This window comes from Sciurus vulgaris, assembly GCF_902686455.1.
Source record: "Sciurus vulgaris genome assembly, chromosome: 4".
Lineage (NCBI taxonomy): Eukaryota > Metazoa > Chordata > Mammalia > Rodentia > Sciuridae > Sciurus > Sciurus vulgaris.
The window spans coordinates 88,655,096-88,682,555 of record NC_136464.1 but is presented as its reverse complement, the minus strand read 5'-3'; the positions used below and the strand labels follow the sequence as shown (position 1 = coordinate 88,682,555).

At 37.7% G+C, this 27,460-nt stretch overlaps 1 protein-coding gene across 7 annotated transcripts in view; it reads left to right on the top strand.

Annotated features, from left to right (window-relative positions):
- Nucleotides 1-27,460, top strand: part of MAPK8 (mitogen-activated protein kinase 8) — a 129,928-nt gene that overhangs the window by 37,726 nt on the left and 64,742 nt on the right. For 2 of the 7 annotated variants that reach the window (XM_079135863.1, XM_079135864.1), the window contains one exon: nt 5,325-5,468. The exons of 4 other annotated variants lie outside the window; for them this stretch is intronic. The gene's annotated coding sequence lies outside the window, so the exon portion shown is untranslated. Of the gene's footprint in view, nt 1-5,324; nt 5,469-16,581; nt 16,848-27,460 lie in introns of those variants that run through there. One more of the 7 variants, XM_079135865.1, reaches the window with a different exon arrangement.

Below are 27,460 nucleotides of genomic sequence, written 5' to 3'. Positions count from 1 at the left end.
CCTTCTAGCTTTTAGGGTCTGGATTGAAAAATCTGTTGATATCTGTATTGGTTTTCCCCTGAATGTAATTTGATTCTTTTCTCTCGTGGTCTTTAAAATTCTGTCTTTATTTTGTACGTTAGGTATTTTCATAATAACCTGACTTGGTGTGGGTCTGTTGTAATTTTGTATATTTGGAGTCCTAAAAGCCTCTGGTACTTGGTTTTCCATTTCATTCTTCAGGTTTGGGAAATTTTCTGATATTATTTCATTGAATAGATTGTTCATTCCTTTGGTTTGTTTCTCTAAGCCTTCCTCAATCCCAATAATTCTTAAATTTTGCCATTTCATGATATCCCATAATTCTTGTAGATTCTGTTCATGATTTCTTATCATCTTTTCTGTTTGGTCAACTTTGTTTTCAAGATTAAATATTTTGTCTTCAATATCTGAGGTTCTGTCTTCCAGGTGTTCTATCCTATTGGTTATGCTTTCTATGGAGTTTTTAACTTGGTTTATTGTTTCCTTCATTTCAAGGATTTCTGTTTGTTTTTTTTTTTCAGTATCTCTAACTCTTTATTGCAATGATCTTTTGCTTCCCCGTATTTGCTCTTTTAACTGTTGATTGGTGCGATCATTTAATGCCTGCATTTGCTCTTTCATCTCCTCGTTTGCTTCCCTGATTGTTTTAATTATGTACATTCTGAACTCCCTTTCTGACAATTCTTCTGCTGTGCTGTCATTGGGTTTTATTCATATAGTATCTAAGTTTGTTTGGGACATTTTCTTCCCTTGTTTTCTCATATTGGTCAGATGTTAGTGGGACTCTGAAATATTGCACATTTCTCTTATTGGCTTATAGTGTCCTTGTAGATTTCCAGTGTATCGCCTCCCAGCCTTCAGTAGCCTGAAGTCTTGGAGTAACTTGATAAAGCAGTGCTTCTGAAGAAAGCTGCCCCTAGCCCGCTACTGGTTCCAAGGCTTGGAGCTGCTCTGTGTGGAAAGGCTCTCACTGGGGGACCTGCTCCGAGAAGCTGGAGAAGCTTGCGGTGTGGGAGGAGCCCACCACCAGAGTGCACAGGGCTGCCTGCGGAAGACTCTACCTGCCCTGTCCTACTCTGATAAGCCGCCCTTATGCGGGCCTGCTGCCCAGGGCTCGCTTCACCGGGTAGAGGAGACTCATCCCTTGGCTCTATTTTAGTCCAAGTCTCTCAATGCCTCCCCTTCTTCAATCCTGGGTTCTGGAGCGACTGGAGATGCAGTCACCCTCTAGTCCGCCATCTTGGATCGCCTGTTGGTAGGCTTTTGACGATGTCTTCTATTTCGTTACTTTAAATTGATTTATTTAAATTGTGTGTGTCCTCCTGGTTCAGTTTAGGTAATTCACATGTCTCTAGAAAGCTGTTGATGTCTTCTAGATTTTCTATTTTGTTGTAGTATAGGTTTTCAGAATAGCTTCTAATCATGTTTTGTATTTCAGTCGTGTCTGTTTTGATATTTTCTTGTTCATTCCGAGTTTTAGTAATTTGGGTTTTCTCTCTTCTTCTCTTTGTTAGTGTGGTTAAGGGTTTATCAATTTTGTTTATTTTTTCAAAGAACCAACTATTTTGTCAATTTTTTCTATTGTTTCTTTTGTTTCAATTTCATTGATTTCAGGTCTGATATTAACTATTTCCTGTCTTCTAATACTTTTGGTGTTGCTCTGTTCTTCTTTTTCTAGGGCTTCGAGCCGTAGTGTTAGGTCATTTATTTGTTGATTTTTTTTTTTTCTTTTATTGAATGCACTATATGAAATAAATTTTCCTCTTTAAGAATGCTTTCATAGTGTCCCAGAGATTTTGATATGATGTTTCTTTGTTCTCATTTACCTCTAAGAATTTTTTAATTTCCTTCCTGATATCTTCTGTTATCCATTCAGCATACAATAGTGTATTATTTAATTTCCAGGTGTTGGAGTAGTTTCTGTTTTTTACTGTGTCATTTATTTCTAATTTCAATCAATTATGATCTGATAGAATACAAGGTATTATCTCTATCTTCTTGTATTTGCTAACAGTAGCTTTGTGGCATAATATATGGTCTATTTTAGAGAAGGATCCATGTGCTGCTGAGAAGAAACTGTATTTGCTCTTTGTTGAATGGTATCTTCTATATATGTCCGTTAAGTCTAAATTATTGTGTTATTGAGATTTGTGGTTTCTTTGTTCAGTTTTTGTTTGGAGGAACTGTCCAGTGGTGAGATAGGTGTGTTAAAATTCCCTAATATTATTGTGTTGTGGTCTGTTTGATTTCTGGCATTGAGAAGGATTTGTTTGATGTATACTATGAGCCACTGTTTGGGGCATCGATATTTATGATTGTTATGTCTTGCTGATTTATGCTTCCCTTAAGCTCTATGAAATGTCCTTCTTCATCCCTTCTGACTAGTTTTGGCTTAAATTGCACATTATCTGAAATGAGGATGGATACTCCGGCTTTTTTGCTGTGTCCATGTGCATGCTATGTTTTTTCCCATCATTTCATCTTTAGTCTGTGGGTATCTCTTTCTGTGAGATGAGTCTCTTGCAGGCAGCAATTTGTTGGATCTTTCTTTTTAATCCAGTCTTCCAGTCTATGTCTTTTGATTGATGAGTTCAGGCCATTAACATTCAGGGTTATTATTGAGATATGATTTGTATTTCCGGTCATTTGGCTCATTTTTTTTTTTTTTTTTTCTTTTTTTGACACGACTTGATTTCTCCATTATTTGGTTGTTCGTTTAGGGTAGTTCCTCCCTTTGCTGATTTACATCGTTGTTTTTCATCTCTTCCTCATGGAATATTTTGCTGAGAATGTTCTGTAATGCCAGCTTTCTTTTTGTAAATTCTTTTAACTTTTGTTCATCATGGAAGTATTTCATTTTGTCATCAAATCTGAAGGTAAGTTTTGCTGGGTAGAGGATTCTTGGTTGGCATCCATTTTCTTTCAGAGCTTGAAAGATGTTGTTCCGTGCCCTTCTAGCTTTTAGGGTCTGGAATGAAAAATCTGCTGATATCTGTATTGGTTTCCCCCTGAATGTAATTTGATTGTTTTTCTCTCGCAGCCTTTAAAATTCTGTCTTTATTTTTTATGTTAGGTATTTTCATTGTAATGTGACTTGGTGTGGGTCTATTGTAATTTTGTGTATTTGGAGTCCTATAAGCCTCGTATAGTTGATTTTCCATTTCATTCTTCAGGTTTGGGAAATTTTTGATATTTTTTCATTTAATAGATTGTTCATTCCTTTGGTTTGTTTCTGTAAGCCTTCCTCAATCCTGATAATGCTTAAATAATATGGCCTTTTCGTGATATCCCATAGTTCTTGTAGATTCTGTTCATGATTTCTTACCATCTTCTCTGTTTGGTCAACTTTGTTTTCAGGATTAAATATTTTGTCTTCGATATCTGAGGTTCTGTCTTCCAGGTGTTCTATCCTATTGGTTATGCTTTCTATGGAGTTTTTAATTTGGTTTATTGTTTCCTTCATTTCAAGGATTTCGGTTGTGTTTTTTTTTTTTCAATATATCTAACTCTTTATTGCAATGATCTTTTGCTTCCTGTATTTGCTCTTTTAATTGTTGATTGGTGCGATCATTCAGTGCTGCATTTGCTCTTTCATCTCCTCGTTTGCTTCCCTGATCATTTTGATTATGTACATTCTGAACTCCCTTTCTGACATTTCTTCTGCCATGCTATCATTGGATTTTATTGCTATACCATCTAGGTTTGTTTGGGACATTTTTTTCCCCTGTTTTCTCATATTGTTCAGGTATCTACCCCTCTAATTGTGAAACTCTGGGATATTACAGATTTCCTCTATTGACTAATATTGTCTCTGTAGATTTCCAGCAACTCACCTGTTAGCCTTCAGTAGCCTGAAGTCTTGGAGGAACTTGATAAAGCAGTGCTCCACTAGGAAGCTGGCCTTCTTGGGGTGGTAGCCTTCAGGTGGGTGACTCTTAGTTGGTCCTGAGTCTCTCAGTACCTCCTCTTCTTGGCTCCTGCGTCTTGTCAAAGGTCCTCTAGCCTCCTGTAGGTGTCTCAGGAAGGAAGTTGCCCTTCCAATGATGACAGCCACGCCCTCAGGAGTAATTCAAAATGCCTGCACCAGCCTATAAAGAAGCCTCTGGCTAGCTCTGTGATGGAGACAAACCTTGGTGTGGTGGTCGGGCAGGGTTGTTCAGTGATGGTTTCTGTCTTTGGCCTGGTGGTAGGGTGCGTTGGCTACCCGCCGCCCAGCTCCCCAAGGCAGGCGTGTTGGGTGCCCGCCTGCTACTTCAGGGATGCAAGTGGTGTGGGTCACCTGCCTGCTTGCTCCTAGACTGTGACCAACCAGTGATGACACCGAGCTAGGTGCAGAGGTACAGGCGGGGTCGCTCAGTTATGAAGTCTATCCTTGGCCTGCTGGCTGGGCCGGTTAGCTGCCCTCCGCCTACCTCAGCGATGTAGGTGGCCTGGCTCACTCGCCAGCTCACTCCAGCCAGCTCACTCTGTGACTGCCTGGAGTTTACATTTCAATAGGTGGGTGTTTTAGCTTTTTCTGCTGCTTTGACTAAAAGGATCTGACCAGCACGATTATAGAGGAAGAAAAGTTTATTTGGGGGCTCAAAGTTTCAGAAGTCTTAGTCCATAGAAGGCCAGTTCTATTCCTAGGGGCTTGAGGTGAGCTTGACCATCATGGTGGAGTGTGTGGTGGAGGGAAGCAACTCACATGAGATCAAGAAGCTGAGAGAGACTCCACTTGACAGTTACGAATACATATCCAAAGCTACGTCATTCCCCCTTCTTCAGTCACACCTCACACACTTCAGTTACCACTAAGTTAATCCCTGTCAGGGGATTAATTCACAAATTGGCTTAAAACTTTTACAACCCAATCATTTCTCCTCTGAACCTTTTTGCATTATCTCACACCTGAACTTTTGGGGGACACCTCATATTTAAAGCATAACATTAGGAAATCAGGACTTAAAATATGCATTTCTAATATGTTCCCAGGTAATGTTGGTTTTGCTGGTTGGGGACCACATAAATAATTTTTAAAAATCTAATATGTTTAAGCAAAAGACTAGCTGAAAATATGTTGAAGGATACAGAAATTATAAATATGTTCAAAAAGAATAAAAAACAGCTAGAACTTGTACAGTTAAATTATACTTATTGATATTATTTTTAAAAAATCTTCAATGGATGACTTTATATAAACTTGAAGAAAGAAATAATGAACTGGAATGTCCAGCTTATATTCAAGAGAATCAGGTGAAATCTATAATGGAGAAGTTACAACACATGTTTAGCTTAATATTTATCTGAATGGCCTTCCATAGAATGGTGAAAAGACAACATTACTGAAGATAATGATTAAGAATTTTCTGCAACTCAGCTGGATGTGGTGCTGCATGCCTGTAATCCCCGCACCTCAGGAGACTGGGGTGGGAGGATCTCCAGTTCAAAGCCAGCCTCAGCAACTGGTAGGGGCTAAATAACTTGATGATACCCTGTCTCTAAATAAAATATAAAATAGGACTGGGGATGTGGCTCAGTGGTTGAGTGCCCCTAAGTTCTATTCCCAGTACCCTAAAAAAAAGGAAAAAAAAAATAATTTTCTACAACTTGTGAACACTAACTTGTGCATTTAAGAAGCACAGGAACCCAAACTGATTAAATAAAAGGAAATCCTCATCTAGACTTGTTACAGTAACATGCCAGTACACCAAAGACAAAAGCTCTTTGTTACATCTAAAGGAAGAAGACAGACTGATTTTCTATGATGTCATAACCAGAAGACATTTTATCTTAGAAGAAATGTTACCTTAATTAAAAGAAAACACAGTCTATAAATTGTATACTAAAGGGGCAAAATCAAGGGAAGTTCGTAAACATAAAAACTGAGAATTTGCAATTCGAAAGTCTCACTAAAGAAAATTCTGAAGAATGTATTCTAGGCAGGAGGAAATTGATTCTTATGTGGAAGTCCTGGGATATAAAAAGGAATAAAAAGCACAAAAAGTAGAAAATATCTTAGTACATTTAAACAGTGATTTTATGAGTAATCATGTCTCATAGAGTTTTTAAAATTTTTATTTTTACAGACTGCATGTTGATTCATTGTACACAAATGGGGTACAACTTTTAATTTCTGTGATTGTACACAATGTAGATTCACACCATTCATGTAATCATACATATACATAGGGTAATGCTGTCTATCTCAGTCCACTACTTTTCCTTTTCCCACCCCTTCCCACCCCTTTTTCCTGTACACCATCCAGAGTTCCTCCATTCTTCTCTCCCCCCTCCCATCACCCCCCCACCCTTATGTATCATCATCCACTTATCAGAGAAAACATCTGGCCTTTGGTTTTTTGGGCTTGGCTTATGTCACATAGCATGATATGCTCCAACTCCATCTATTTACCTGCAAATGCCATAATTTTATTCTTCTTTATGACTGAGTAATATTCCATTGTGTATATATACCACAGTTTCTTTATCCATTCATCAATTGAAGGGCGTCTATGTTGGTTCCACAATCTGGCTATTGTGAATTGAGCAGCTGTGAACATTGATGTGGTTGCATCACTGTAGTATGCTGATTTTAAGTCCTTTGGGTATACATCAAGGAGTTGAATAGCTAGGTCAAATGGTGGGTTCATTCCAAGTTTTTTGAGGCATCTGCACACTGCTTTCCAGAGTGGCTACACCAATTTGCAGCTCCACCAGCAATGTATGTGTGCCTTTTTCCCCACATCCATGCCAACACTTATTATTGCTTGTGTTCTTGATGATAGCCATTCTAATTGGAGTTAGATGAAATCTTAGGGTGGTTTTAATTTGCATTTCTCTAATTACTAGAGATTATGAGCACTTTTTCATATATTTGTTGATCTCCTGTATATCTTCTGTGAAGTGTCTGCCCATTTCCTTTGCTCATTTATTGATTGGGTTCTTTGTATTTTTGGTATAAAGTTGTTTAAGTTCTTTATAAAGTTTGGAGATTAGTGCTGTGTCTGAAGTGTGTGTGGAAAAGATTTTCTCCCACTCTGGAGGCTCTTTTTTCACATTATTGATTGTTTATTTTGCTGAGAAAAAGCTTTTTAGTTTGAATCTATCCCATTCATTGATTCTTGCTTTCATTTCTTGTGCTATGGGGGTCTTGTTAAGGAAATCTGGTCCTAAGCCAACATGATGAAGATTCATACCTACTTTTTCTTCTATTTGGTGAAGGGTCTCAGATCTATTTCTTAGATCCTTGATCCATTTTGAGTTGAGTTTTGTACAGGGTGAGATATAGGAGTTTGGCTTCATTTTGCTGCATATGGATTTCCAGTTTTCCCAGCACCATTTTTTGAAGAAGCTATCTTTTTTCCATTGTATGTTTTTGGCACCTTTTTCTAGTATGAGATAATTGTACTTACGTGAGTTTGTCTCTGTGTCTTCTATTCTGTACCATTGGTCTACCTGTCTATTTTGGTGCCAATATCTTGCTGTTTTTGTTACTATTGCTCTATAGTAGACTTTAAGGTCTGTTATTGTGATATCTCCTGCATCACTCTTCCTGCCCAGGATTGCTTTGGCTATTCTGGGTCTTTTGTTCTTCCAGATAAATTTCATGATTGTTTTCCCTATTTCTGTGAGGAATGTCATTGGGATGTTTAATTGGAATTGCATTAAGTCTGTATAATGCCTTTGGAGTGATTTTATAAGATAGTAATCATGTTTCATAGGCTTTTAAAAATAAAATTAGTGTATATTCCAATGATGACATGCAATATAAGTCAGGAGAAGAATGGAGTTAGTATTCTAAGGTACTTGTTGAGAAGAGTAAAAGAGATGTAACTTTCCAGAGTCTAAAGTTAATCAGCATGTGTTTTATAATAAGCAACAAAAATAAATAGAGAAAACAACTTATGAAATAATTTAGAGGATAAAGAAGTAAGGAAGAGTGTGAAATCCAAAAGAAGAAACAAATTACAGTTCACAGAATAAGGAGAAAAGAAAATGCTGATTAAAAATTCAAATAAATTGGTGACTGTATAAAATATAAAATGGACTAAGCTACAATGAATTTGAATGTTAGACTGAATTTTAAAAAGAAAAAAAAATTCAACCATGCATTTTACACACACCATTTTTTTTTTTTAAAGGATCAAAAGTAAAGGTGGAAAAAATGCATATCATGCAAACACAAATACAGATTTTTCTTTCGGGGACATTTTCTGGGGATTGAACCCAAGGCCTCACAATTGCTAAACATGGTCTCTACTTCTGAGTTACACTCCCTCCCCCCCCCCCAATATAGATAAATTTAAGGCAAAAGTCTTTACTAGAGATAAATTGGGTTATTTCCAACTGATAAAAGCTACACTTCAACAGATAAACAAAACAGTTCTAAATTTTACCTACCTAATAGTCTTGATTCTTAAATATATAAAGCAACAAAAAATAAAAGAAGGAAAAGACATTCATAGTCACGTTAGTTTAAGAGGAATGGGATAACTGGCTTGAATGGTGATTCCATTCCAAGTTTTTTGATAGCTCTCCATACTGCTTTCCATAGTGGGTGCACCTATTTACAGTCCCACTAGCAATATATGAATGTACCTTTTCCCCCACATCCTCACCAACATTTATTGTTACTTTGTATTCTTGATTTTTGCCATTCTGAGAGGAGTGCACTTCTCTAATTGGTAGAGACGTTGAACATTTTTCATGTTATTTGTTGACCGATCTTATGTGAAGTGTCTGTCCAGTTCCTTTGCCCATTTATTAATTAGGTTATTTGTTTTTTTGGCATTAAGTTTTTCGAGTTCTTTTTATGTCTGGATATTAATGTCCTATCTGCGGAGCAGGTAGCAAAAATTTTTCTCCCAGTCTGTAGGGTCTCTTTTTACCCTTTCAGTTGTTTCCTTTGCTATGAGGGAGATTTTTAATTTAATGCCATTGCACTTATTTTTAGTTTTACTTCTTATGCTGTAGGCATCTTATTAAAGGAGTCAGTTCCTGAGCCAACATGTTGGGAGTGTTGGGCCTGCATTTTCTTCCAGCAGGTGCAGCGTTTCTAGTCTAATGCCTAGGTCTTTGATCCACTTTGAGTTGAGTTTTGTGCAGGGTGAGAGATAGGGGTTTAATTTCATTCTACTACATATGGATTTCTAGTTTTCCTAGCATCATTTGTTAAAAAAGCTGTCTTTTCTTCAACATGTATTTTTGGCACTGTTGGTTCGTATGAAAAAACTATTTATTTGGGCCTGTCTTTGTCTTCTATTTCCTTGGTCTTACTACCTGTTTTGGTGCCAGTATATATGTGCTGTTTTTGTTACTGTAACTCTGAAGTATAATTTAAGTCTGGTATTGTGATGCCTCCTGCTTTGCTTTTCTCCCCACCAATTGCTTTGGCTATTTTGGCTTTCAAGTTTTTCCAAATGAATTTCAGGACTGCTTTTTTTATTTCTGTGAAGAACATCATTACAATTTTGATGGGGATTGCCTTGAATCTGTTTAGCACTTTGGTACTACTGCCATTTTGACAATATTAATCCTGCTTATCCAAGAACATGATGGGAGGTCTTTCCACCATTTTCTGAGGTCTTTTTCAGTTTCTTAGTGTTTTGTAGTTTTCATTTTAGAGGTCCTTTGCCTCTTTTGTTAGATTGATTCCCAAGGTTTTTTGTTGTTGTTGTTTTGTTCTTTTTTTAAGGCAGTTGTGAATGGGATTATTTTCCTAATTTCCCTTTTAGCTTATTCATCATTGGAGTATAGGAACATGATTGATTTGTGGGTGTTGATTTTGTATCCTGCTGCTTTGCTGAATGTATTTGTGATCTCTAGAAGTCTGGTAGAGTTTTTTGGGTCTTCTAAATATAGGGTCATGTCCTCAGCAAATACAGATAATTTGAGCTCTTCTTATTTGTGTCCCTTTAATTTCCTTCTCTTGCCTAATTGCTCGAGCTAGAGTTTCAAGGACTGTGTTGAATAGGAGTGGCAAAAGTGGACATCTTTGTCCTGTCCTGTTTTTAGAGGAAATACTTTGTTGGCCTTCAGTTTCTCACCTTTATGATTTTGAGGTAAGTTCCTTCTATCCCTTGTTTTTCCAGTATTTTAATCATGAATGGACACTCCACTTTATCAAATGCTTTTTCTCCACATATTGAGATAAACATGTGATTCTTGTCTTTAAGTCTAGACATGTGGTGATTACATTTATTGATCTCTTTATGTTGAACCAACCTGCATTCCTAAGATGAATTCCACTTAATCATGGTGCACTATTTTTTGATGTGTTTTTGTATGCAGTCTGCCAGTATTTATTAAGAATTTTTGCAAGGGGCCAAAAATATGCAATGGAGAAAAGATAGCCTCTTCAACAAATGGTGCTGGGAGAATTGGAAATCCATATGCAACAGAATGAAACTAAACCCATATCTCTCACCATGCACGAAAGTAAACTCAAAATGGATTAAGGACCTCAGAATCAGACCAGACACCCTGCAGATTATAGAAGAAAAAGTAGGTCCAAATCTTCACCTTGTTGGTCTAGGATCAGACTTCCTTAACAGGACTCCCATAGCACAAGAAATAAAAGCTAGAATCAACCACTGGGATAGATTCAAACTAAAAAGCTTTCTCTCAGCAAAGGAAACTATCAGCAATGCGAAGAAAGAGCCTACAGAATGGGAGAATATCTTTGCCAATCATACTTCAGATAGAGCACTAATCTCCAGAATCTATAAAGAACTCAAAAAACTCTACTCCAAGAATTCAAATAATGCAGTCGACAAATGGGCTAAGGAAATGAACAGACACTTCACAGAAGAAGATCTACAAGCAATCAACAAACATATGGAAAAATGTTCAACATCTCTAGTAATAAGAGAAATGCAAATCAAAACCACCCTAAGATTCCATCTCACCCCAATTAGAATGGCGATTATCAAGAATACGAGCAACAACAGGTGTTGGCGAGGATGTGGGGAGAAAGGTACACTCATACACTGCTGGTGGGGCTGCAAATTAGTGCAGCCACTCTGGAAAGCAGTGTGGAGATTCCTTAGAAAACTTGGAATGGACCCTCCATTTGACCCAGCTATCCCACTCCTTGGCCTATACCCAAAGGACTTAAAATCAGCATACTACAGAGATACAGCCACATCAATGTTCATAGCTGCTCAATTCACAATAGCCAGACTGTGGAACCAACCTAGATGCCCTTCAGTTGATGAGTGGATAAAGAAACTGTGGTATATATATACAATGGAATATTACTCAGCCATAAAGAATGATAAAATTATGGCATTTGCAGGCAAATGGATGAAATTGGAGAATATCATGCTAAGTGAGATAAGCCAATCTCAAAAAGCCAAAGGACGAATGATATCGCTAATAAGTGGAGGATGACACATAATGGGGGAGAGGGAAGGGTTAGTGTTAGGGTTAGAGTTAGGGTTAGGGAGGGGGGCAAGTATGGAGGAAGGAAGTACTGTATAGAGGGTAAAGAGGGGTGGGAGGGGTGGGGGGAAGGGAAAAAATAACAGAATGAATCAAACAACATTACTCTATGTAAATTTATGATTACACAGATGGTATGCCTTTACACCATGTACAAACAGAGAAACAACATGTATCCCATTTGTTTACAATAAAAAAAAAAAAAAAAAAGAAAGTGCAAACAATCCTATAGCCTGGATCCCAGTATTTCCATGAGGGTAAAGTGAAATAAAGATGAGAGAAGTAATTAGAAGAAAAAAAAAAAAAAAAAGAATTTTTGCATCTATGCTCATCAAGAATATTGTCTGACTTTTTTTCTCCTTGATGTGTCTGGTTTTGGTGTCAGGGTGATACTGGCTTTGTAGAATGTGTCTGGCAGAGTTCCCTCATTTTCTATTTCATGGAATAATTCGAGGAGGATTGGTCTTAGTTTTCTGAGGATCTGGAATATCTGGGCTAAGAATCCATCCAGTCCTGGACTTTTTGTTGTTGAAGGCTTTTGCTGGCTGCTTCAATTTCATTACTAGAAATTGGTCTGTTTAAATTTTCTCTGTCCTCCTGGTTCAATTTTGGTAGGTTTTGTGTCTATAGGAATTTGTTTTCAGGATTTTATCTTCAAGATTTTCTAGCTGCTTGGAATGTAGATTTTCAAAATAGTTTCTGATGACACTTTTGATTTTAATAGTGTCTTTGGTGATATTTCCTTTTTTATCTTAGATTTTTGATCATTTTGAGTTTTTTTCTCTCTTGTAGTTTGACTAAGGGCTTATCAATTTTGTTTATCCTTTCAAAAAAACAACTCTTTGTTTCATTAATTTTTTTGTGTTGCTTTTTTAAATCTTAATTTCATTGAGTTTTGACTCTGATTTTAATAAGTTCCTGTCTTCTACTGATTTTGGTGTTGTTTTGTTCTTTTCTAAGGCCTTGAAATGTAATGACAGGTTATTTATTTGGTATCTTTCCATTCTTTTAATGTATGAGCTCAATGCTCTGAACTTTCCTCTTAGAACTGCCTTCATACTGTCCCAGAGATTTTGATACATTGTATTATTGTTCTCATTTACCTCTAAGTATTTTTGTTTAATTTCTTCCCTGTATTATTTCTTCTATCCATCATTCAAGAGTGTATTATTTAACTCCAGGTGTTAAAGTGGTTTCTATTTTTTATATTATCATTGATTTTTAATTTCATTCCATTATGATCTAAAAGAATACAAGGTATTATATCTCTCTTTTTTTTGGTATTTGCTGGATTTGCTTTATGACTAAATATAGTCTATTTTAGACAATACTCCATGTGCTGCTGAAAAGAAAGTGGATTCAGTCATTGATGGAAGAAATATTCTAAATATGTTTGTTGATGTCTGTTAGGTCCAAATTATTCATTGTATATTTTAGTTCTAAAGAATCTTTACTTTGTTTTTGTTTGGATGTTCTATCCAGTGATGAGAGTCATGTTAAAGTCACCCAGTATTATTGTATTGTAGTCTGTTTGATTCTTAGTTTTGAGAAGGGTTTGTTTGATGTATGTAGATGCTCCATTGTTAGGGGCATAAATATTTATGATTGTTATATCTTGTTGATGTATGATTCCCATAAGCAGTATGAAATGACCTTTTCTCTGATTAATTTTGGCTTGAAGTCTACTTTATTTGATACTAGAATGGTAACCTCTACTTGTATATGAGATCCATGTGAGTGATAAGTTTTTTCCCATCCTTTCACCTTTAGTCTGTGTATGTCTTTGCCTGTGAGCTGAGTCTCTTGCACAGAGCATATTTTTGGGGCTTATTTTTTAATCCATTCTGCCAACCTGTATCTTTTGATTGAAGAGTTTAAACCATTTATATTCATTGTTGTTATTGAGAGATGATTTTTATACTGCCAGTTTGATTCATTTCTAGTGTTTAAATTGGATTTGATTCTCCTTTGACTACTAGTCTAGTGTAATTCCTCCTTATGCTGGTTTTCATTTTTATTTTTCATTTCTTCTTCATGCAATATTTTATTGTTTTGTAGTACAGGCTTTCTAGTTATGAATTCTTTTAGCTTTTGTTTATCATGGAAGGTTTTTATTTCATCTTCAACTTTGAAGCTTAATTTTCTGAGTATAGCAGTGGCATCCACTATCTTCCAGAGCTTGGTATATATTATTCCAAGCCCTCCTCACTTCTAGGGTCTGGGTTGAGAAAGCAGTTGAAATCCAGATTGGTTTACTTGTAAAGTACCTCCAGTTTTTTTCTTCCATGCAGCTTTTAAAATTCTGTCCTTATTCTGTATGTTAGGCATTTTCATAATAAGGTGTTTTGTAGTGGATCTGTTTTGATGCATATTTGAAGACCTGTATGCCTTCCGTATTTGAATTTCCATTTCATTCTTAAGTTTTGGAAAATTTTCTGATATTATTTCTTTGGAAAGATTGTACATTCCTTTAGTTTGTGTTTCAGAGCCTTTATCTGTCCCAATGAATCTTAAATTTGTCCTTTTTATGTTATCCCAGATTTCTTGAATATTCCATTTGGGGGTCTCTTAACATCTTTTCTCTCATGTTTGACTATATTTTCAAGAGTATATACTATGTTTTCAAGGCCCGAAAAGGCTGTTCTCAAAGTGGTCTAATGTATTAGCGATGCTTGCCATTGATGTTTTAATTCGACTTATTGAATCCCTCATTTCAAGGATTTTGATTCTTTTTCAGAATCTCTATTGAAGTGATCTTGCACTTCCTGTGTTTTTTCTCTTATTTCACTCCTTACTCCTGTTCATCTTTTAGCTCATAGAACAGTTTATGAGTTTTCTAAATTCCTTTTCTGACATTCACTCCACTGTGGTGTCAATGGAATCTGTTGCTGAAGTATTCTGTGTTGTTTGGGATGGTTTGTTCCTTTGCTTTTTCATATCGTTTGTATGTCTTCCCATCTATCAGTATAGTTCTGACTTCTTTTAAGTGAAGGACTACGATGTGAATTTCTTAAGAGCCCTGAGTTGGGGAGATGTCTAGATAATGATATTTTAATTCAGTTTGTGACTCTGCTCATCCCAGTATCAGCTCCACTTTAAGATATACCATTAAACCTAAGTACCATAATCACTTCTGAGCCATGCCTCATACTATTCAACCTTGAAAGAACAAAAATTTGTTGCAGTTGTTCTTTTTGGGTCCTCAAATTCAAGTATAAACCTATAATAAAATTCTAGGTTAAAAAAAAAAAAAACTTAGTTAAATCTAGTAAACTTACTAGAGTGAGTGTTAAGATGGGAGTTGGCAAATGGGGAAGGGAAATGAAAGGAAGAAAAAAAGAGGGTGAAAGAGAAAGAAAGGGATAAAGCTATAAAAGTGTAATAATTCACACTAGGGTAGAAAGGAGAAATAGATGAATGGGTGGTATTTGAGGCAGTAGTGGATAGTGCAAGAGGATGAGTAGTGTGGGTAAGAGAAGCTTTTATAAACTAGAGCTAGGAAAACAAAAATAGGAAGATTGCTTCCAGTTAATGCTTTAAACTGCTAGATGAAATGCATTCAGATGGGTTGAAGGTGCAGTGTTGGCTTTTGAGTTAGCAATTATCAGTCAAGTTAAGGATTTATTTATGTGATCAAAGTTGACAGAGTTGTTTAGAGTCTTGGAGGGTGCTGTGTTGTGAATTGACTGATTGTAATGTTGCAAAAGTTCAGGATGCAGTCTATGAGGTGCCCCTTTATTTGCTGCGAGTCACTGGTGTATTCTTTTCATGGTATTAAAGGTCCTGGCAGCTGTCTGTATGTGCAGGAACACTGGTTGTAGGTTTTCCTCAGGTGTTCTGTGGTGAAGTAGTATTCCCACTGCTGATTCCACTCTGAGGTGCTATAGTGAAGGGTCTCTGGTGGTTCAACTGAATTCTAGTTTCTGCTGTCCCAGGTTGTGAGTAGTGGGTGTCGATTCCCATTGCTTAATAAGTCTGGTGCCTGGTCCTACAAGTATCCAAGTAAGGCCATGTCACTTGCCAGTTGCAATCATGGTTCACCTATACACTTATTAGAGCTGGTATCTGGTCCTTTCTGCTAAGAAGCTTCTGGCAGTTTCCTGCTGTCTGTATATCACTGGGTATTCAGGTAGTTACCCTCCTGGTACAGTGCTGTGGTCCTGGCTATTGTCTCTAGGCTTCCTGCAGTGCCTTCCCCACAGTGCCATTGGTTGGGACCTGGTGAATGAGCTTTCCTTTAGGGCCAGAGTTGCTTTGGTTGTAGCCTGTCTGGGTCAAGCAAGTCTGTGCAGAACTTTTGGCCTTTCCCTGGGTCGCAGCAGCTAAGCAGAGCTAGATGCACACTTTACAGGCCCAGGTCCCCATCAGCCCACCCTGACCCCTTGTTCACAGTGAAGAGGACAGGGGGGTCTTCTGGCCAGATTCTTGAGAGACCCACTGCAGGGGACTTCCCTCAGGTTTAATTTGCAGCTCTCTGGGTGTGGGAAGAGGCTGTACCTATTTAAAGGGGTGACTGGTCAGCTGCTGGCTCCAAAAGATGGCTGTTGCTGCGCCCACCCCCACCCCCCCCCCCGGCCCCTCTGGCCACCCTCAGCTTTCTTTTTCGTGATTTGGTTTTATGTGGTTCGTGCTGTTTTAGGAAGCCTTCTGTAATTTAAATTTTGTCCATCTTTTCACCAGTTTTCCAGGAATTTTTAAATGTGTGAGCTTAAGAAAATGTCCACTTTCCCTTCTCTCCCTTATTCCCCATCCCCCAGGTTTGGGTTAGAACACTCTTGAGTTTTATTTTCTCCTCTGGTAACCATCTTCTGGTCTGTCCAGCTCTCAAGACTATGTGGTGTCAAGTCTGAGAGCATTTGTTTTGTCTTGCAGTTCTGCTTTTATTCACTGCCTCCTTTCCAGGTTACAAGATCAGGACTCGCTACCTCTTTCGCTTCCACATCTTCCCTGTCCGCTTCAGTGTACCCAACAAATTTTAATGTGTTTTTCCCTATTAATTTAATTGCAACTGTCACTTCTAGTCGTTTTCTGTTTATAATTTATGGTTTCAGTTCAGATTTATTTAGTTTTGTCATTTTTTAAGAGTTTGTGGCATACAACTTTCTTAACCTTTAATTTTTATTTTGTTTTTTTTTTTTTTTTTTTTTTTTTGCTAGAGATCAAATGTTTTTATAAACTTTGGTTGTTCTGGTGGCTTAAGTTCTTTGCATTATTTCTTTTCTTGTCTGTGTTCACAGTTTTCTTATCAGATATCAAGACATAAAATGCAAATAATTAAAACACTGTGAGATTGAAACTGGGTCACAAGCAGAAAATGGAAAGAATGGAATGCCCAGAACCATCTATCCTCTGCATATATGAATACTCACTGCATGACACAATGCCACTGCAGACCACTAAGTGTAGGACTGGGCTTCAGTTAATTGTACCCAGATAATTGGATTTACATATGAAAAAAATTCGATAAATTCTCCAAACTGAACAAAAATCATTTCCAGAATGAATAAAGTCTTTCATGTAAAAGATAACACCTATAAAGCTTTTAAGTATAAAATAAGAGCAAATTTTTCATGATTTGGAAAAGAGAAAGACTTTTAAGACACAGCACTGACCATGAAGAAAGGGACCAGTTGGTTCAGCTACATTGTTTGGGAATTTCTGTATGTAAGAAAACGTCCTAAGGAAATTGACACAAGAAGCCTGGAACTAGGTAAAGGCATTTCAAGCATATAACAGAGAAAGGCTTTTTTATCAAGAATGTGTAAAGAACAAATCACCTAGAAAAAAAAAAAAAACTTAAAAAGGGAAAACTGGGCAAGGCGTACACGCCTGTAATCCCAGTGACTGGGGAGGCTAAGGCAGAAGTATAACAAGTTCAGAGCCAGCCTCAGCAAAGGTGGTGGTGGGGAGGGATTGAGAGGTAGGTAAGTAAGCAGGAAAGAGGCCCAAGCTCATTAGTATTTAGAGCAAGTACTAATTAAAACTGAGATATTATTGTACTATTTTTTAAAGTCTGTCAGTTCCAAGAGTTGGTGTTACCATTGGAAATTAATTTTGTATCACCTAATAAAATCAAATGTGTGCTTATCCTGTGACCCAGCAGTCAACTCTTTAATACCCTAGAAAACAGGGTAAAAACTTGAAGTATGAGCAAATGTCTGTGGGAGATGTCTGTTAACATGTTCAGAGCAGCACTTTTCATCATAACCCCAAATTGGAAACAGCCTAAAAATCCTGCAACAGTATATTATTTAGAAAAAAAAAAAAAACTGGTATATTCATTTACTGGAATACTATTGTTTAAGAATAACTCATAAACTATAGTTACAGACACATGCACATGTGATTACAAAATCAAATAAATGAAGTAAACAACAAGAAGGCTATGTATGCTGTGATTTATTTTATATGAAGTTGAGTAAGAGGCAAAACCAAAAAATATCACTGGAATTATTACCTAGATAGTGAAGCTATAAGAAAAGGAAGGCAGTGGTTTTCAAAAACGTTAGGATAATGAAGCTAACTATGCATGTGTGAGAGGAGATGATGTTGGGGAATGTTATGTTATATTATGTTATGGTTTGGATATGTGGTGTCCCCCAAAAGCTCATGTGTGAAACAACGCAAGAATGTTCAGAGGTATTTGATCAAATTATGAGAGCTGTATCCTATCAGGGAATTAATCCACTCGAGTGGATTAACTGGGTGATAACTGTAGGCAAGTAGTGTGTGGCTAGAGTAATAGGTCACTAGGAGCATGCTTTTGTGGTTTGTATTTTGTCCCTGGTGAGTAGAGCTCTTTTTGCTTACCTGTCATGTCATGAGATGGTTTCCTCTGCCATGTACTTATACCATTGTGTTCTGCTTCCTCTGGGGCCCAGACCTGTGGATGGCGGACCATGGACTGAACCTCTGAAACTGTGAGCCAAAACAGACTTTCCTCCTCTTAGTTGTTTTTGTTGAGTATGTTGTTCTCAGCAACACAAAACTGACTAAAACAGGGAGGAATTTCAAGGCACTATCAATGGGTAGTAATTGCACTGATGTTCATTCCTTTTCCAAAGTGTTTGTATATATTTAATATTACATGATAAATGTCACAAGATGAACTCTTTGTACATTTCTACACCAGATAATCTATAATCTTGATAAAGTGATTGCTTAAAAAAAAATGACAAAATAACCAGAGTAGGAAAATGAGATCAAAGGAAAGATCTGAATTGATCATTATTATGGAAATTATGTTAGGCTAGCTATTTTTTAAGTGATATTTATCAAGGAATCTGACTTTTTTTTTTTCAGTATTTGAATAACTGTTGGAAGCTACCATCTGATGGCGTTGCTAAATCTCAAAATTAACGTGTCTGAAACCACTGTTTTAATCTTTCTCCTTTTCCTGTGTTGCTTGGCAGTTTCTTAATTTGTTCTTAGTTGACTTTTCTTAGTTAACTTGTGATCACCACTGAACTTTATCATGTCTTCATTTCTCTCGTGTTCCCAGGCTCTTCGCCATTCCCTACTCCCCAGTCTCTCATCCATAGGACCTTCTGCCCTTTTCCATTGTAAAACAGAAGCTGCTGAACATGAATTCTTTCCTACACTTAATTGCTTTCCCATTGCCTATAGAATAATGCTTCTACTTTTAAAAAAGAAAATGTATTATAAGTATCACACTTTTATCACCCTTGAGTTTTTAAGCCAACATAGTTTTGACACTACACACTGCTAACATCATACTCTTAAAATATACTTTTCCAAATTTTCCTTCTTTCCCGGGTGGCTGTTGCAATGCATTTCTTGCTCCCTTCCTCATCCTTTCCTTTATTCCTTCTTTTCCCTTTAAGGGAAATAAAAGCAAGCTTAAATGTAGGTCATCCCTAAGGTGCCCTCCTAGCCTGCATCTTTCATTGTACCAATTCATATGTAAAATGAGAATGTACATGGTATGATAGATCTGTTTTCTCATTGAGTTAATATCATCACTACTCTTTCCTGGCATATACTGTGGAATTTCTTCAATTTTAGCTTCTTTTTCATTGCTAGTATTCAGTTGGTTAGCAAATCCTATTGATTGTTTCCAATATTTCTCAAGTCTTTTTCTTCATTTCCATTGACATGACCAGGTTCATTTGCTTTGTGTAGTCCTCAGATGGTTCTCTATGGTCTGTGGTGCAAAAATAAATTCATCCTACCATTCTAACCTTATTTCCAGCAGGATTTTTGTGAAACCTTGTTTGCCCAGCAAAATAGACTAGTAACTCTTTTTTTTGTAGTTGCAGGTTTTGTCTCTGTTCCTTCCACTTTTTCTCCTTTCATTCTTCCCCAACCCCTTCTTCATAGTGAATCTCACAAAGAAAGATACATAAGCCAAAGTTATGTTTTTCAGGCTAAATTCTTAGCCTCATAGAATTCTGAGCATTGCATGTATGTGTTTGTTAACCTTTGTTTTTGCCTTGCTTTAAAATAAACTTGAGTGTCTTCTTTCCTACTGCCTACTTTCTCTGTTCTTTGGGGTCAGGGTCTTACTTCTAACTCTGTAGAGCCTGCATAATATTCATATATACAAATGAATTAATGGAAAAAAATCAAAGCATACACATTTTCTTTTTATTGATTCCTCTATATTTGTGAAGGGGAGTGTCTAAAAACAATAAAGTTTAGAATTAAGAGCATTCATACCACTGCTGTATATTCCAAGACCATAGTTTTATGAATGAGAAAAATATGCCTCCAGAATTTCAATGAATTTTATCACACTACTCAAGTAATGTGTGACTTTTGAAATTTTCAAACTTCACTTTCTGACTTTTAAAAGCAATAGGGTACTTTGAGTACTTTGAAGAATTTTAATCCTCTTTAGAGGATTTTATTTAAAAGTTGATTTAAGTCTTTTGCATTTCCTCAGTACCTCTAGCTTTTTCAGTTTGCCACATCCCTAGAGGGAGCAGCAAGGTCCCAGGTGACCTGGGGTTGCCACAACACTTACTGGCTGTGAGTTCCCAAACAGAGAGGTGACTTCCTTTTCTTCAAGTAGCCCCCCCTATAAACTCACTCTACTAGTCCCATTTCCCTTTTCTCCCGACTTCTTGTTTTGTTTTACAGCCTGTAACCTTCAGACCTTCTTAGTCGGTGAGAAATCTTATTTCCTATAATGTCTTTTACAAACTTACATCTAAAGGTTGCAAGAAATGGTTTTAAGAAAAATACCATAAGGAGTCTTTAAATTTAATTTTTAGTTATCCATAAAAATCTAAATCTCAAATTTGTCATCATTTTATCCTTCAACTCTCACCAACACCTTCTTAGTCTTCTACTGCCTTTTATGGATTATAACTCATATTCCCAAGAACATATTCTTTATTATTTTCACAGAGAATTGGGACAATGATGATATTTTTCGTACAGACTTTAAACTCCTCTTACCCACTAGATGGCTCAAGTGCATACTTTGGGCAGCTCAGATTGACATTTGCCTGTTTTGCTTGTGGTTTCTGCTTTCTGAGTATTGATTACTTTTAAGTTGTCTGATGAGTCCTTCTATGAACAATTATTTCAGTGCTGTACATATATGCAATAGAAAATTTCCTCACATTTTCTGACTGTTTACAAACTTCTGAAAAGCAGCTGAACTGTTCTTCATATCAAGTTAAGACAGTACTTAGAATATTTAGAAGTGTTTTTGTTTTTTAGGATACTGGGGATTGAACTCAGGGCTTGGTACTGTTAGGTAAGCACTCTGCCATTGAGCTACATCTGGAAGCAAAAATTTTGTTTTGCTTTCAAAGGCTGTTTTGGACTTAAATTCAACAGCCAGTAATAGAGTCCCTCATAGTAGGCATGCAATTAATAATGCACACTTTTCTTCCTGACTCAGTCATTTTGAGTCTTTTCTAGGACATGGTACTACTCTAGGAGTTTTGAGGCACCATGGGCTATTTGCTTTTGTTCAGCAATAAATTTATTGTGTTTTTGTGCTTGGCACTGAGCTAGGCAGTGGGGGGTAATACCTGAATGAATAAACAAGACATGTTTAGAGTAGAAAACTCATAGTGTTATTTTTTCCTTGTGTTCGAAGTCATAGTATTGAGTAGGATGAAATGACTAATGCAGGTTATGCTTGTAGCCATCTTTGAGGAGTTTTGTTTTTGACATTGTCCCCGTGGATTTTGTCTGTAAATAAAACCTTTTTAAAATAGATTTTTTAGAAATATTTTATACCTATGGCTGGTTGTTTTGAGTTATTAAGTAAAAAGGAAGGGAAGCTAAGACTGGTTAAATGCTTATCATTTGCCAGTCAGTATCTTGCTTAATATACATTATTTTATTTGATTCTCCTAGTAATCAGAGAGACAAGTGAAATATTGCCTTTTCATGGATGAAGAAACTGAGGAATCAAATGGGATCAAATGAGGATCAAATAACTAGTTAGGGAAGGGCAATGTTTGGATCCATCCATATCAGACCAGCTTTAAAGTCCTGGTTCTTCCCAGGTACTCTACTTGGAAGATGATATTTATGTCTCCAAAAAGGAAACCTAGGCCACCTTGGGTATTAAAGCATTGGGTGTTTTGTTTTGTTTTGTTTTGTTTTTGACCAAGAGAAGACAATTATTTCCAGAAAAGGAAGAATCATTTTTAATTCTTATGTCAACTGGTTGAATATTTCCATTTTCTAAATAAGTATTCTTGCCAAACTAGAGCAACCATACATACTATGTCTTTGACAGCCTTAGAATAATAGCAAACTCCATAAAAATTGATTATCAGAAAACTGTACCTAATGTTACTTTTTAGGCAATAGGTTAATATATGATTAGGCATATTAACATATACAGTGTTGTAACTGAATTATTTCAATCACTTTGAAAATACAGGTGATTTAAAGGAAGATGGTAAGTAATTTAAAAGTTAAACAAGTTATTAATTGTATTGTAACTAAATAGCATTGTATTTTTCTTCATTAAAATCCCTTGATTTCTCTTTATTGTGTAAGGGTCTCTTTATTGCTAAGCTGTAAAACAGAATATATTTTTGTCATCCAGTTTTCTTAACGAAACCAGTAAAATGAAGTAAAACAATTTAAAATTTTATTTTAAAAGTATATAATATTTAAATTTAAATTAGTGGGCGAGACGCCCCTCCCCCCGCTGGAGCAGTGAACTCAGACAACTGGGAGTGTTGTAAAGGAGGCCGCTCAGCACAGCGCTGGGACTCGGAGCAACCACTGGGGCTCTGGAGGCTGCCTAGGGGAGGATCGGCGAGGAGAGCTGTGTGGACTCAGGACACCAGGGCCTGCCCTGAGGAGGAGGAGGAGGAGCGTGGCCGCTTGGATTCGGAGTGACTACACCAGAGCTACAGGCAATTGCCAGAGGAGAAGCTGCACCGCGAGCTGTTTGGACTTAGAGCGACGCTTCTGAACACCGGGGCCTGCCCTGAGGACGAAGAGGAGGAGGAGCGCGGCCGCTTGGATTTGGAGTGGCTATACCAGAGCTACAGGCGGTTGCCAGAGGAGGGGCTGCGTGGCGAGCTGTTTGGACTCAGACCACTTCTGAACACCAGGGCCTGCCCGGAGGAGTAGGAGGAGGAGGAGGAGGAGGAGCGCGGCGGGTCCTTTGGACTCGCAGTGACTGCATTAGCGCTCCAGGCGGCTGCTCAGAGGCGGAGGCGATTGGTGAGTTGTTTGGACTTAAAGCGACCGCTCCTGAACACAAGGGGGGCCGCCTGGAGGAGAAGCCCGGTGGGTTGCTTGGTCTCCAGTGGCTGCACCAGAGCTCCGGGCGGCTGCCCAGAGGACGCGTGCAGCGGGTCATGTGGATTCAGAGCCACTCAGAGTGACCGCTCCTGAACACCCGGGGGGTTACCTGGAGGAGAAGGAGGAACAGGGAGGGTCATTTCGACTCGGAGTGATTGATTGCCCCGGGCTACAGGTGGTCGGTGGGAGGAGGAGGCACGCAGTGAGTTGCTTGGACTCCTAGTGACTGCACCGGAATACTGGGCGGCTGTCTGGAGGAAGAGGCGTGTGGCGGGTCTCTGGGACTCAGAGCGATTGTACGGGGCCCCAGGTGGCTGCTCAGAGGAGGGGCCACATAGCCAGGCGATTGGGTGCAGAGCAGGGTCCCAGGATCTAGGAGGCTTCTTGGTAGAAGAGCCGCACAGAGACAGGCTTAGGGCGGAGCAAAGGTCCCAGGCCTGCGGGCAGATTCTCTGAGGAGGGGCAGCCTAAGGAGATTCATCTGCGAAGGGTGAGGCTCCCAGGCCCAGGAGGTAGGGCCGGGCCCCTGGGAACTTTGCAGAGGAAGGCAGCCCAGCCCAGGCGGTAGCTGTAAATTGAGGGGAATCTCTAGGAGGGAACTGACCAGCGAGACCTCCCCACCGGGTGAGTCTTCCCTGCCGGGTGAGCTTTCCCCACAAGGACGGTAAAACCAGAGACACAGGCCCAAACAGGCCTTGCCTCAGCCCGCAGCCTAGGTCCCCTTTAGATGACCATTGGTCAACAAGTGGAGGCACCTCTGCCCACTAGCCCACCTGAAGGCCACCACTACTAGAAAGGCAGATTCATTGTGGAGCACCGCATTATCAACTTCCTCCAAGACATCAGCCTACTGAAGGCTAAGAGGGGATATATATAGAAATCTTCAGGGATATTGTAAGTCAATAAAGGAAATCTGCAATATCTCAGCGGTCCACTGATACCTGAACAATATGAGAAAACAAGGAAATAAAATGCTGCAAACAAATCTAGATGTTACATCAATAAAACCCAATGACAGCATGGCAGAAGAAATGACACAAAAGGAGTTCAGATTGTACATAATTAAAATGATCAGGGAAGCAAACGATGAGATGAAAGAGCAAATGCAGGCATTGAATGATCGCACCAGTCGACAGATAAAAGAGCAAATACAGGAAGCAAAAGATCATTTCAATAAAGAGTTAGAGATATTGAAAAAAAACCAAACAGAAATCTTTGACATGAAGGAAACAATAAACCAAATTAAGAACTCCATAGAAAGCATATCCAGTAGGATAGAACACCTGGAAGACAGAACCTCAGACATTGAAGACAAAATATTTAACCTTGAAAACAATGTTGAACAAACAGAGAAGATGGTGAGAAATCATGAACAGAATCTACAAGAACTATGGGATATCATGAAAAGGCCAAATTTAAGAATTATTGGGATTGAGGAAGGCCTAGAGAAACAAACCAAAGGAATGAACAATCTATTCACTGAAATAATATCAGAAAATTTCCCAAATCTGAAGAATGAAATGGAAAATCAAGTTCAAGAGGCTTATAGGACTCCAATTACACAAAATTACAACAGACCCACACCAAGGCACATTATAATGAAAATGCCTAACATACAAAATAAAGACAGAATTTTAAAGGCTGTGAGAGAAAAGAACCAAATTACATTCAGGGGGAAACCAATAAGAATACCAGCAGATTTTTCAATCCAGACCCTAAAAGCTAGAAGGGCCTGGAACAACATTTTTCAAGCCCTGAAACAAAATGGATGCCAACCAAGAATCTTATACCCAGCAAAACTTACCTTCAAATTTGACGATGAAATAAAATCCTTCCATGATAAACAAAAGCTAAAAGAATTTACAAAAAGAAAGCCAGCATTACAGAACATTCTCAGCAAAATATTCCATGAGGAAGAGATGAAAAACAAAGAAGCAAATCAGCAATGGGAGGAATTATCCTAAAGGAATTGTCAAATAAAGGAGGAAACAAGTTGTGTCAAACAAATAAATAAATAAAATTTAAAAAATGAACCAAATGACCGGGAAACCAAATCCTATCTCAATAATAACCCTGAATGTTAATGGCCTGAATTCATCAATCAAAAGACATAGACTGGCAGATTGGATTAAAAAGAAAGATCCAACAATATGTTGCCTGCAAGAGACTCACCACATAGAAAAAGATACCCATAGACTAAAGGTAAAAGGATGGGGAGAAACATACCATGCACATGGACTCAGCAAAAAAGCTGGAGTATCCATCCTCATTTCCAATAATGTGGACTTCAAGCCAAAGTTAGTCAGAAGGGATAAAGAAGGTCATTTCATACTGCTTAAGGGAAGCATAAATCAGGAAGATATAGCAATCAAAACATCTATGCCCCAAACAGTGGCTCATCCATGTATGTCAAACAAATCCTTCTCAGTTTCAGAAACCAAATAGACCATAACACAATAATACTAGGTGATTTTAACACGCCTCTCTCACCACTGGACAGATCTTCTAGACAAAAATTGAACAAAGAAACCATAGATCTCAACAACACAATCAATAATTTAGACTTAACGGACATTTATAGAATATACCATCCAACCAAGAGCGAATACACTTTCTTCTCAGCAGCACATGGATCCTTCTCTAAAATAGACCATGTTTTATGCCACAAAGCTAATGTTAGCAAATACAAGAAGATAGAGACACTACCATGTATTCTATCAGATCATAATGGATTGAAGTTAGAAATAAATGAAAGAGTAAAACACAGAAACTATTCCAACATCTGGAGATTAAACAGTAGATATTAGGAAGGAAATTAAAAAATTCTTAGAGGTAAATGAGAACAAAGAAACATCATATCAAAATCTCTGGGACACTAAGAAAGCAGTACTTAGAGGGAAATTTATTTCATGGAGCACATTTAATAAAAGAAGTAAAACTCAACAAATAAACCTAACACTACAGCTCAAAGCCCTAGAAAAAGAAGAACAGAACAGCACCAAAAGTAGTAGAAGACAGGAAATAGTTAAACTCAGAGCTGAAATCAATGAAATTGAAACAAAAGAAACAATATAAAAAATTGACAAAATAAATAGTTGGTTCTTCGAAAAAAATAAATAAAATTGATAAACCTTTAGCCACACTAACAAAGAGAAGATGAGAGAAAAGCCAAATCACTAAAATTCGGAATGAACAAGGAAATATCACAACAGACAGGATTGAAATACAAAACATAATTAGAAGCTATTTTGAAAATCTATACTCCAACAAAACAGAAAACCTCGAAGACATCAACAGGTTTCTAGAGACATATGAATTGCCTAAACTGAACGAGGAGGACATACACAATTTAAATAGACCAATTTCAAGTACTGAAATAGAAGAAGTCATCAAAAGCCTACCAACAAAGAAAAGTCCGGGACCAGATGGGTTCTCAGCCGAATTCTACAACACCTTTTAAGAAGAGCTCATTCCAATACTTCTCAAAGTATTCCATAAAATAGAAGAGGAGGGAACCCTCCCAAACTCATTCTATGAAGCCAATATCACACTGATACCTAAACCAGACAGAGACTCATCAAGGAAAGAAAATTTCAGACCAATATCCTTAATGAACATCGACGCAAAAATTCTCAACAAAATTTTAGCAAATCGCATACAAAAACATATTAAAAAGATAGTGCACCATGATCAAGTGGGTTTCATCCCAGGGATGCAAGGTTGGTTCAACATCAGGAAATCAATAAACGTAATTCACCATATAAATAGACTTAAAGTCAAGAATCACATGATTATTTCAATAGATGCAGAAAAAGCATTTGATAAAATACAGCACCCCTTCATGCTCAAAACACGAGAAAAAATAGGGATAGTGGGAACATTCCTTAACATTGTAAAGGCCATTTATGCTAAGCCCACGGCTAATATCATTCTAAATGGTGAAAAACTGAAACCTGTCCCCCTAAAAACTGGAACAAGGCAGGGATGCCCTCTTTCACGACTTCTATTCAACATCGTTCTTGAGACTCTGGCCAGAGCAATTAGACAAACCAAAGAAATTAAAGGGATACGAATTGGAAAAGAAGAACTCAAACTATCCCTGTTCGCTGATGACATGATTATATATTGAGAGCAACCTGGAAATTCCACCAGAAAACTCTTAGAACTCATAAGTGAATTCAGTAAAGTAGCAGGTTACAAGATCAATGCCCATAAATCCAATGCACTTTTATACATAAGTGATGAATCTTCAGAAAGAGAAATT